Source organism: Rattus norvegicus, chromosome 2, assembly GCF_021556685.1.
Source record: "Rattus norvegicus strain SHRSP/BbbUtx chromosome 2, alternate assembly SHRSP_T2T, whole genome shotgun sequence".
In the NCBI taxonomy this organism is placed as follows: Eukaryota; Metazoa; Chordata; class Mammalia; order Rodentia; family Muridae; genus Rattus; species Rattus norvegicus.
The window spans coordinates 235380227-235392907 of NC_141535.1; the positions used below are offsets into that span (position 1 = coordinate 235380227).

The following is a 12681-nucleotide window of genomic DNA, read 5'->3' on the forward strand; positions in this document are numbered from 1 at the left end:
TTTTTGAGCAGACTTTATCACGTACAGATAGAGGCTGTTTTAAAAAAAATACAAGCACCCTGAGCAATTATTTTAAGAGCTGCCCTCGCTCCACATTGTGCGACTGAATACAAATCCTTTCTTCTTCCCGGCTTGACGAAGAGATGAGGATTTAACCTCTGCTTGCCGTCATTATCAGTTCACTGTGCTTCTGAGTACAAACCGCAAAGCCCCTGAAAATCTGAGTGACTGGATGTTTGCCCTTGCCCTGTTCCCCCCACATCCAAAGCAATCCAAATACAGAGCTAACTGGGAGCAGAGGGGATCAATGGGAAAGAGTTTCTTCTTACAACATTCCCCTGGAGTTCTCAGAACTCCATCCACGAGCTCACTAGTCCCAGTGGCCACACAATTAAGGAGACGGGGAAAAAAGTAGACTTCAGACAATGAAAGGGAACGAGCAAAGGATCGACGGAAATCACAGCCTCTCTCGGCCTCTATTATAGGCTGTACAGTGAGCTCATCATAGCATATGTAAGGCTGTGTTTCCTCAGGTTTCAAATGCCTGATGGTTCAATGAGAAATGTATGTCAAAATGAAGCAACAAAAGATCTGTCCCTTCTGTAACCCTGACTGGCAAAACCTCGAGAATCCCTAGTCCATAGCTCTCTGATTCAAGGGGTCCCTGGGGAGTCTCACATGTGTCCCAAATCACTGCCAGTGTCCCCTGCTCCCACCCCGTGCCATTTTCTCTACGTTCTCTGCCATCCCTAACTCCCAGAATGACATCAGTCTGCTACCCTGATATTTCCACCCTGACATTGTCTCTTTTAAGAGGTTGACCTTGGCCTAGAGAAGCCCTGCTGGGCCCACATAAAAGAAACCCATTCTCTCTCGCTGTAGCAAGCATGCTTGTTGGACAGTTAAAGGTTAGCTTTTTGCTCTTAGGATGGTCTTCTCCTTGGGGGGACAAGTCATCAACCTCAACCTGACAAATATGAGTTCTTCCTTCTGACCAAAGAGTTTTACTAGCTAATTGTGATGGCCCAGGTAGATAAGCTCAGATTGGCTGACTATATAGTGGAGATGCTCACAATGAGATCCTCAAAGCCTAGCAGTGTCAGCAATGTATATATACATATATATAGAAATATATATTCTACATACTATTATATATAATACATATATTCTAGTATATACATGTATTGGTCAAGTGAACCTTTTTATTGGTTAACTATTTGAATTAGGGCTATCCTATTTGACATATAACAAAACAACAGTTATACAATAACTAATCAGTAAAATTAATTTTTCTCAAAGAGAAAACATAAAACAAAACAAAAACAAATTTTAAAAGTCCAATGGGTATACTGATACAGAATCCTAGATCCCCCTATATTTAGAGTTCCAGTATCTTCAACATTTCTTAGTGTCCTATACTCAGGATCTACATACTCTGGTAAAAGTAACACGATCCCTTAGATACAAGGGGGGAAAGTGGAAAATAGAGTCTCAGGCTAAAATTCATCTCCCCATAACAACCCTACACTGGGAAAGAGAAGGCAGCAACCCTGAGGGGGCCAAGCTCATTAGAGCACTCCATTGATAACAAAAGCTTTTAACAAAAGAGCTGGAACCCGGCTCTGCTGTCAACGTGATCTCTTTCTGAAATCTTCCCGTGTCGCGTATTCTTCATGCAAATATTTCCCATGCAGTGCCTGTCACCGACGTGGAGCAAGGCTACTCCGTCCCTGTTGGTTCTGCTTTCTGTTGCTGAGATTTGCACCATGATCAAAACCAACGTGGGGAGGATAGTGTTTATTCCGTCCTAGAGTTTTATGGAGGGAAATCAGGGCAGGAAATTAAGGAAGGGACCCTGAAGCAAGACCTGAAGTGGTAGTGGTACTATGCGCTTTGGCCTCAACCCTCCAACATCAATCGTTAATCAATAAAATGTCCCTGAAGCTTATCCAAGGTCAATCTGCTGGAGGCATTTTTCTCAACTAAGATCCCCTCTTCCAGATGATCTTAGCTTGTGTCAAGTTCACAAAAACACTCACTAATTACACTCATTAGTACACTAATGCGTCACATTACAAAAAAAAGGGGGAAAGTGATGGATAAATCAGTTGAATGATGAGGAAAACAGAAAGATGAGAATTCTATATCCAGCAAAACTATCTTTCAATACACTCCAGATAAGGAAGAGCTAGGTTTGTGAATATGAAGGGCAGTCCTAATTGAACTGAAAGAACATTAGACAGTAAATGGGTGTGCATGAAGAAATGGGTAAAGACCATGATACAGAAAAATATGAAAGACTGCAGATTTATCTTGTTTACGCTTTTCCCTGTTACAGTTGAGACTATTTCTTAAAGTAATGATATACGGTTTCTGCTAATGAGCAAATAATGTGTAGCCATGTTATTTATGAAATAGCAACATGATGAGGGAGCAAGAATAGAGAGTTAGAACACGAAAGTATGTGAACATCATTCAAATTGAGGTAATATTAATATAAGCTAAACCGTGATGAATTAAATGTTAATTTGGAAGATTAAAAATTCCATAAAACAAAGTCCTTCTGCTCTTTTTTATGGTTGTATAATCCACTGTATAGTTATGATACATTTTATTACATAACAGATTAATTTTGAAAATGAAGACACAAAAGTCATGTGTGTACTTGCATGCATTTTCTGAGTATGCTGATGCACAGAGACAGGAAGTAGATCCATGGCTGGAGACGAGGGGGAGAATGCAGGATAAGGAAGGATTGCTAATAGGTGCAGGCTTTGGATACTTACATTATGTTCTCAGCACGCTTAATACACTAAAATCAATAGTTATATCCTTTAAAAGGTTGGCCCCCGAACACATATGTAGCAAGGACTGCCTCGTCTGGCCTCAGTAGGAGAGGAGGTGCCTAATCCTGTAGAGACTTGAGGCCCCAGGGGAAAGGGGATACCTGGGAGGGAGCACCCTCTCAGAGACAAAGGGCAGGGAAGTAAAGAACTCTGAAAGGGAGGACTGGGAGGGGGCAATATTTGGAAAGTAGTAAGTAAAATAATTAATTTTTAAAAGGTTTAACCTCATAATTTGAGAATTTTCTTTAATAATAATGAATTTTATTTATGTTTCATACCCAAGCAGGTATATATCCAAGCACATCTATGCATGTGCACACAGTGACACATATACCAAACATGGGGTAGGTGTAAACAAAGGTTTGAATACAAGCATATCTGACTAAGTCCAATTCTTTCTCTTCTCTTCTAGATGGCTCTTCTTTTCACCTAGAATAAATTAAGAAAGATAAACACTCTAATAGTGCCAAGATATTTTTCAAAGTTTATTAGCCACTGGTCTAGAAAACCTTTAATTTTTGGTTTTATTGTGATATGGCAAATTATCACAGACTTAGAGAGGTTACATAGCACAGATTTATCATTTCCCAGATCCCATGGTTGGGAGTCCAAACGTAGGGCACTGCACTTCAGTTTCTCATCAGGACAAGCAAGGTGTCATCCAGCACAACACGGTGGTCATAAGCATCCCACACCCATGGGCAGGTAACTACACGGCTTGAGTCCTCAGTGTCTGCAGAATTGCACCATTGGAAGTATGTTTCCATGTACGTCAAATAAGTGTGGGCCTTGATAGGAACATCTACGAGCAGCTTGAGATTGGTAAGACATGACCCACCTGTATATACCAGAACTAGAATACTTAAGCACTCAACAGACCTAGTGTAGCTTCTCAATCCACCCTCCCAGAAGAATTGTCTCAGGCTAGAGGCAGAGGCTTTATATCTTCTGCCACTTGTAGCCCATGCCGTGCAGTTTCCTGCCCATGGGTATGGAATGAGTTATGACCACCATGTTGTGCTGGATGATGTCTTGTTTGTCCTGATGAGAAACTCAAAGTGAATATAGGAGGTATAGTTAACCCTGTCTGTGTTATTCCCTGACTTAGAGGGCGTTCGCGCATTCGTGTGTGTGTGTGTGTGTGTGTGTGTGTGTGTGTGTGTGTGTCTGTGTGTGTGTGTCTGTGTGTATGAGTGTGTATGTCTGTGTATGTGAGTGTGTATGTCTGTGTGTGTGCATGTCTGTGTGTGTGTGAGTGTATGTGTGTCTATCTATGTGTAAGAGTGTGTATATCTGTGTGTGTGCATGTCTGTGCATGTGTGTGAGTGTATGTGTGTCTATGTGTAAGAGTGTGTATGTCTGTGTGTGTATGTGTCTATGTGTGTGTATGTCTATGTGAGTGTGTATGTCTGTGTGTGTGAGTGTGTGTGTATGTGTGTGAGTGTGTGTGTGAGTGTGTGTGTGCATGTCTGTGTGTGTGAGTGTGTGTGTACGTGTCTGTGTGTGTCTATGTGTGTGAGTGTGTATGTCTGTCTGTGTGAGTGTGTATGTGTGTGCATGTCTGTGTGGGTGTGTGTGAGTGTGTGTCTATGTGTGTGTGTGTATGTCTGTGCATGTGAGTGTGTGTGCGCATGTCTGTGTGTGTATGAGTGTGTGTGTCTATGTGTATGAGTGTGTATGTGTATGTAAGTGTGTGTGCACAGATGTCATTCTTCAAGAGCCAGCCACCTTGTGTTTTGAGACAGAGTCTCTGATTGGAACCATTTTTAGGTGTGGCTGGTGGCCAGTGAACCCGCGGATGCTCCTGTGTCAACTGCCTTTGTACTGGGATTACAGGGTACCAGTATACCCAGCTTCGTATAAGAGAACCGGCGTCTTTCTCCCTACAGTTTAACTACTGAGCCTTCTCTCTAGTTCTTGCCTTAGATTTGGTGAGATATTCCAGGTGGATGACAAGGCTGAGATATGTTACCCTGAGATTTTACAAGCCACAGTTAACTGACAAGGACCATAACAACCTATGCTGGCCAGGAAACAACTGAACTGACACATTTATTACTAGTCCGGGAGGAAGAGGGGCTACAGCTTAAATGACAAGCACAGTTCAAATCTCCACTCCGATTTACTCCTGTATAATCTCTATAGATTACTTGGTCTCTTTTTGGATTTTTATCCATAATGTAGAAAGAAAAAGAAGTACCAGCCCAACTCAACCAATGAGGTTAACCACTTCCAAGAAAACTTCTAAAAGTGTGTTACTGGGCCAGAATCTGTCTCGGTTAGCAGTTTCCTGGTTTTCAAACGGTTGTGACTCCTTGCATCTGTCCTTATGAACATTCTGGGAGGCTGGTCCTCCTGCCCACTTATTGGAAAAGGAAGAGTAAGCACTTAGTTCCTACCCTGCTCCTTTCTCTCCAGCTGCCTTCCCTAGCTGCCACTCAGCCTCCGCCTTGTGAGATCTGTTTCACGGGGAAAAAAAATCTGTGCATACTAAAGGTTCTCTGTAGGTGGAGGGAAAAATGTTCTCTAGAAAATTTTAATATCATATAACACTTCTCCCCCACACTGCATTACACATAGATTGGGCAAGCCGCACACAGCCAATTACAGCATGAAACATGATCCTGTGCCCACATGCTGAACTTCTCTTTGCACCCACCGGTGACCATGATTGCTAAATGCTAGCACCCAGCTCACTGCCACCAGCTCACCCTGATCCCTCCTCACTTCTCCTGTTGGTGGGGAGAGAGGAGAAAAGACAGGTCATGGAGTCTGATGTGAGATAGAAACATAAATACAGAATTCTGCCTAAAAAAAAAATTCCACTCACATTGGCCACTCACATCTACTCAAACCTGAAAACAATTAGACCTATAGTATCTAACCTCCTGAGAGCATGTGTGAAATAAGATGTCACATGTAGTTTGGAGTCTTAAGTACTATATAATGGTTGGGTATAAAATAGGAGATATGTTAAACAAAATTAAGAAGGAAGAATTCTCTTTCTGTGTTGTTCTTTGGCCTCAAGTCATGCATAGGTATATCATATATGCATGTATGTGTATGTATGTATGTGTATAATATACGTGTACATATATACATATACATATGTACATATACATATGTATATATATATATATATATATATATATATATATATAGTCATATTTTCTTCAGAGTGGGAATTGTCTTGTTTATTTAGAATCCAGGGTCTCAAAACATCAGGAGCCATGATCTGAGGAAGTCAAGAGGAGATCCTGGTCTGTCCATGGTCAGGCCAGAGCTCTGACATTACAGGTGAATAAAACTGCAAGAGGCCGGAAATTTTGCCTGCTTGGTGAACATCTGCATAGTCGAAATCTTAGAACCCTGCCTGCTCTATAGTAAGTACTCATGAATGGAAAAACACTTGCCCGTTTCGTTTAAAAATAAACTGTACAGTTTCACTTGTCAGAATGAAATGCCTACTGCTGTTGTCTCTGGGAGAGCAGGCAGGGCAAGCTCAAGGCAAAACTCAGAGCTTGTGGGTGCCCCACCCTCCTCACCCAGTCAGCATGGCTCAGACTTCCCCACCTCTTCCTCTTGCACCTCACCTTCTTGACACTGCCCTTGTTCAGGCTGCTCGATGGCCTTATTCAGGCTCCCCGTCATCTCTCTACAGTTCCTGCAGACAGTGTCACCCACAGTGCTTCCCACACCATTGGGCACAGCTACACTGAGAAAGATATCCATGCCTCTACCAGAGCACTGTAGTGAGTTTTGCATCTGTGTTCTGTTTCTTCAGTGTCCTCAGCAAGACCCCTACTGCCTTCCCAAAATGGCATAAGGTACTCATCTTGTTCACGTGTGACCCACATTTGACACTTACTCTCCATCTCATTATCTTTCTGCAAGAATGCTGTCACTGTGTGCGTGTTCTTGTGGGGACAGAGGGGGAAGGAGGGGGAGGAGAAGGCAGAAGGACAGAGGGGGAGGTAGCAGAGGAAGAAGGATGGGGACGAGAAGAAGATAGGAGATAAAGGAGGAGGAGGTGGAGGAAGAAGGAGAGGGGAAAAGGGAGAGGGAGAGGGAGGGGAAGAGGGGACGAGATGGAATAATTCTAGTTCAAAACCCAGCAGGGATGAAACTCCAGAGGAGCTAATATTTCCATTCCGTTATTTTGTTTGTCTTCTCTTCTTTTTGTTAGAACTGAAAGTGAATATTTGTTCTAAATCACAAGGCAAACTAACAGCAATGGCTAATGAAAAATCAGTTAAAAATACCCCAAATATTACATTTTGATTTAAGTTTGTGGCTTTTACCAGGACAGTTTCTTATTTGGATTTGGGTACGCTCACTAATACTGAAGGTAAAACAAAGTACTCTGAAGCTATGGGATGAACAAGGGAAAATGAAATGTGGTTTTCGGTTTGATGTGGTGGGTTGAATAACTGGATAAGCAATTTAGTCATATAATACACACTGAAAAAGTCCAGCAAAGCTCTTGCTCACAGGAACACCTGTAGCCTCAGAAGGCTCCTTCTCTTTTACTTGTGAAATCATAATTACATCATTCCTCCCTCCAACCCCCGTGTGTCCTTCCTTGCTCTCCTTCATATTCACGGCCTCTTTTTTTTCATTCATTATTCTCAATACATATATGTATATGTACATACATATACATATATTCCTAAAAGTAGCCTGAGTCTGTAAAATGTGACTTGGTCCTTGATTCGTTCAGGTTTTATGGAAGAGATCAGCATTCTAGTTCCAACTGTCAGGCTACAGGAATCCCTTCTGACTGATGGGAAAGTCAGAGGTTTTTTTTTTCCTTCTCTTTTGTCTTCCCTTGGATAAGCTAACTTGACTTGCTTCTTACCATCCGGTGGTGAGAAAGGACAATTTAGAGAAGGTGAATCTGGTAAGGGCCTGCCTTCCATGTCCTAGCATGACTGGTGGCATGGCACAGCAAGAGTGAGTCCAACCGATTTCATAACAAACCCATCTTCCCGATAACGACTTCGTTCCTATGATAATCCATGAACCCATCCCCCCCAATGACGTAATCACCTCTAAAGGATCCAATCTATCAACACTCTTGCCTTGAGGACTTAAATTCCAACACATGAACCTTGGGGTACACATTCAAGTCCCAGCAGAGGCTACCTCTATTAGGGGGGGACATCAACTTCACTCAGGGTACTTATTTGTTAATTCCATCCAAAGAATGCAGACACATCTGACTAATATTTGCCCAGATATCTAACCACCACCAGCTCAGGTACAAAAAAAATAATCAGAGCTTCAACACCCACTAACTACTACATAAATTTAAAACTCTTCTCGGAGGCATCTACTTTCTTTTTAATTTCTAGAATCAAGAAATGCATACGCACACGTGCACACACACACACACACACACACACACACACACACACACACATGCACACACATGCAAAGAAAACAACTGTATGAAATAAAAATGAGTGGCTTTCCATTCTCCACCCCCTGGCTTGTTCCGCTATCCCAGCCTGACTGGCATCAAGACAGAACCTTCCTCAAGGCGTCTACAAAGTGTCTACAAAATGAACTGTCTGGAATCTAATCTCAGCCTCTTTTTCACCCTCTTCTGCTTACTCCCAACATCCATGGCAACTTATGTAAACGAACAGAATAACCACATTGTAGGCACAGCTAAAGCCCACATTTGTGGAGTGTTAGGAGTGATCAGAAGAGAGGGAAAAGCAACTGAGATCACTTAGATTCCTGATGGTTCACTTGGTCGACAATTTGTAGACACCTTGTGCCTGTAACTGTTGTGTGTGTGTTAAACGTGTGTCAAATACATATTATTACTATTATTATTGTTGTTATTATTATTATTATTATGAGTTTCAGTTAACGAGAAACACTGTGATCTAGTTGAAAAGACAGGAGAAGCAATCAGAGGACTTGACTTTGAATTCCGGCCCTGTCACCTGCCCAGAGATGAAAGTGAACAAAACACCATTTGACGCTCACTTTTCCGACCTTCCCGCCGCCCAGCACATAGTGTTACTGTGGGATTCGGTGGGAATTGCACAGGGCACTGTCGCAAATGTTGCATATTCCATTGAGTTATTTTCAGTCTTCACAATGTGCTCTTTATTTAAGCCTCCATTCACTACCAAAAGGCAAAAATAAAACTTTTTTTTTAAGTTCCTGAAAGACAGAAGCCTCGACAGACTGCCGTAAAGCCCCGGGAATCAAAGAGAAAATGAAGTAGAGAGATATACCCAAACCTTAGAATGAAAAAATAAAAACAAACAGCAAGGAGCAGAAACGGCCGAGTCATGGTTGCAGCTAAGAACTTTATAGTCCTTGGAGGGGGCATTATGCTCATAGCAGGAGGAGGCGATACTTCAAGAAAGCCTTCATTTATCATAAAAATGATACCGGCTTTCCTGCAGACCAGCTGTGTAGCTCTCCAAGGGTGAAAGAGACAGGACGAATTGTGTCCAAGTATCAAGGGAAAGAGGGTCACAACTCTTTCAGGGTATCAGTGTAGCCCATTGGGCAGAGAGAACAAAACAGCTCAATTTGAATGCCAGTAAAGCAGGGGTAGGTCCTGTCAGTTGGCAGAACCCAGGGAACGCTCATATCTCAGCTTTATAATGGATGTGCTCTTATACTCGGAAAAAAAAAAACTTGGGTGAATTATGAAAGACATTTATCAGACATTAGAAAAATTCCAGTGTTGAGAAAAAAATAAAAACTCGCCATCATTTATCAGAGGCTTGAGGCTAGGATGTATTTTTCATTGTGCAATATGGAAACACATGTGGGCGAGTGGGTGGGTTTCTGGTTCAACACCAAACTCGCACGGTCCCTAAGAGTATTTGGATTCAGCCAGGTGCCAACTGGTTTGTGCTGGTCATAGAGCTAGGAAACAAAAAATTAGTGGGAGAAAAAAAATAAGCACCGAAATGAAGCAGTGATTCTCATGACAACCCATAGTGCTTAGCAATGATCAGCATCCTACTGTAACGATACGCAGACTCGGAGCATAACCCTGTGAGGTGTGCGACATGTTCAACCTCAGGCAACAGGGACTCCATCCGAAACCTGTGCTCTCAGGCTCTCCTGTATGATCCTGGCTATCCTTAAGCTAATTCACTGAGATGTTCTCCTGTCTACCGTTCTACTTGTCCTTGTCCTGACCGGCTCTTAATTGTGTCTAATTGATCTCAATATGTTTCCTAGGATTACTGAGTCTTAAACTAGCATAAAAACCATAGCGGTTCTCTGCACAGCCATGTCCTCTTATTTGTATGTTTGAGTGTGTGTTGTGTGTGGAGGGGGAAGGGTACACATCTGTGTCTATGTCTGGGTGTATGTGTATGTGCAGGTGCATATACCAAATGCATGATGTGCCAAGGCCAGAGAAGATTGGATGGTTTACTCTATAATTCTGTCTTACTTCCTGAGACAGTGTCTTTGAGTAAACCTGGACCAAGGCTGATGGCCAGCCAGCAAGCTCCAACTATCCTCTTGTCTCCACCCCCCACCACATACACACACACACACACACACACACACACACACACACACACACACACACACACACACACATACACACACAGCGCCTGGGTTACAGATGGGTATCCAGCCTTGAATGGCTGAAACAGTGGGTGCTGGAGATTTGTGCCTGTACAGAAAGCACTCTTACCTTAAGCCGTGTCCCCAACCCTCACTGTCTTCCGTGATCTTCCCAACAGCCTCATGAACAATGTCAAGAGACATGTTTCCATCTCCCCCATATATTAGTAAAAATGAAGTAAAAAGAATGGCCATCCTATGTCTAACCTCTAGCGAGTGTCAGCTGGTAAGAGAGCATAGGTTTCAGGACAGCCTTAAACTTGACAAAGAACTTGTTGGCTCTGGGGGCTGTGGGACCCTCACAATGTGCGCTCCTCTGGATATCACATAATTTCCTCTTCAGGAGCTCCTTGAGAACAGCATAGACCTACCCAGCTGGAACCATTTACACAAACTGTACAGCCTAGGGGCAGGGGATGGACTTAATGACCCTGGGCTAATCAATCCCTGCTTCCTAACACAAGGAGCGATTGCAAAGTAATGATCCCGCCGGTCCCAGACAAACATCACAGTTACACATTAAATGAAGTTTCTGATTCCTCGTTCCATGATGAATGTATGCTTAATCCTGATTCCTGATCCATCATAAATTGCTCATCTCTTCGGGGTCACTGAGTAACATTTGACTGGGCGTCGTAGGGGAAGTCGAGCTGCAGAACCTGGGATGAGTGGATGCAGCCTTTGGAGGCATTGTCAGCGTTCGCATTAGTCGGCTGCCAGCTGTCTTTATTTTGCTAACCCACTCAATCGGACACCATAAATGTTAACAGACATAAAAATGCTTTTCTTCAACATTAGCCACACGTATCTCCTTGCTTCACCTCCTCAATTTCAGGCAGCCTCTGATTATCCCAGGCAAGGCCACGATGAACCCATAGCAGCCTGAAGTGGCTCTGAAGAGCCACGCCATATAAGGCGTTGTCCCAAACCCACGGTCAGAATTTAGATTCCGCTCTGAGACTCTAATGCATCTGCGTTTGGCAGTGCATTCTGCCCATCTTAAGCAGAAAGATCTAGAATGAAGCCTTCATTCTCAAAAACAGGGAGGTGCGAGTAAAAGTTAATCCAATCTCTTCTTCCTCAAGCAAAATGTGGTAGGGATATACTGCATCCCTTCCTCTGTGCCCCACCACCGAACAGATTAACAAAAGCAAAAGGTCCCTGCAGGCTAACAACTGTCTGTTTTAGGAAAAGACATTTGTTTACAGCTGAAGTAGTTAAGTTTTGAATAAGAGTCCCACTTTATGATATTTTGAGAGGTCTGCCACCACTCTTGGCCAGTAAGAGTCCACTGAAGTTTTTAATCGCCCTGCTTTTGCTTTGATGATTTTTGAAAGGACAGAAAGCTCTTACAGTTTGAAGTTATCTTAGAATTTTGCTGGGAAATCTTCAGCAGCATTGTAGTGGATGCTGCCCAGATCTACTGTGGCTAAGAAGAACGCTGTCAGCTGCCACAAGGATTGGCCATTTATAGCTGTCAGCTGAGCCCCGAACTAGGACTCTCCCCTAGAGACCCACCTAGCCTAAGGTCATGGCCCCATCCTGTTAGGATTTGGATTTGAAGTGTTCTGAAAGGCTCACAGGTAGGAAGGCTTAGTCCCCAACTGGTGGTATTTGAATTGTGGGAGATAGGGCCTAACTGGAGGAAGTAGTTACTGGGGACATGACTTTCAAATGTCCTTTTTTCCTTATTTCACATTCTCTCTCTCTCTCTCTCTCTCTCTCTCTCTCTCTCTCTCTCTCTCTCTCTCTCTCTCTCGTCCATTATGAGGTGAGCTGTCTTGCTCTACCGTGCCTTCCCACAATAATATCGTTGATCTTTACCACAGCTCAGAAATAAGAGCCAGCCAGCTATATCCTCAAATCTCTGAGAACTTGAGTGGAAATTAATGTTTCCCCTTTATGGTGATTTCCTCTCAGGCATTTGTCACAAAAAAGGAACTCTACGGTATACCCACCATGACATATGAATGACCAGCCATTGTAAAGGTACTACAAAGGTCAAGACCCTCAAGTCACCCATGTTGGTGACCACATCACTGCTTGACACCTCCCATATGCCTGTGTGTCCCTTTCTCTTCCTGGCAAGGGTAGGATACTGCTCATAGCCGTGGGCTGGTTTGTTTCCATTCTTCTTTTCAGTATGACTGATAGATCTGAGCTTTGGGAGCCTCCAATCCAGAAATGGTTTTCACATCAGACCTTCTAGGAGGCCTTC

General features: G+C 43.1%; 1 protein-coding gene across 1 annotated transcript in view; it reads right to left on the bottom strand.

Annotated features, from left to right (window-relative positions):
* Positions 1-1178: 1178 nt before the first annotated feature.
* Positions 1179-12681, bottom strand: part of LOC120100960 (uncharacterized) — a 75788-nt gene continuing 64285 nt past the window's right edge. The window contains exon 5 of the transcript XR_015672629.1: positions 1179-3275. The gene's annotated coding sequence lies outside the window, so the exon portion shown is untranslated. The remainder of the gene's footprint in view (positions 3276-12681) is intronic.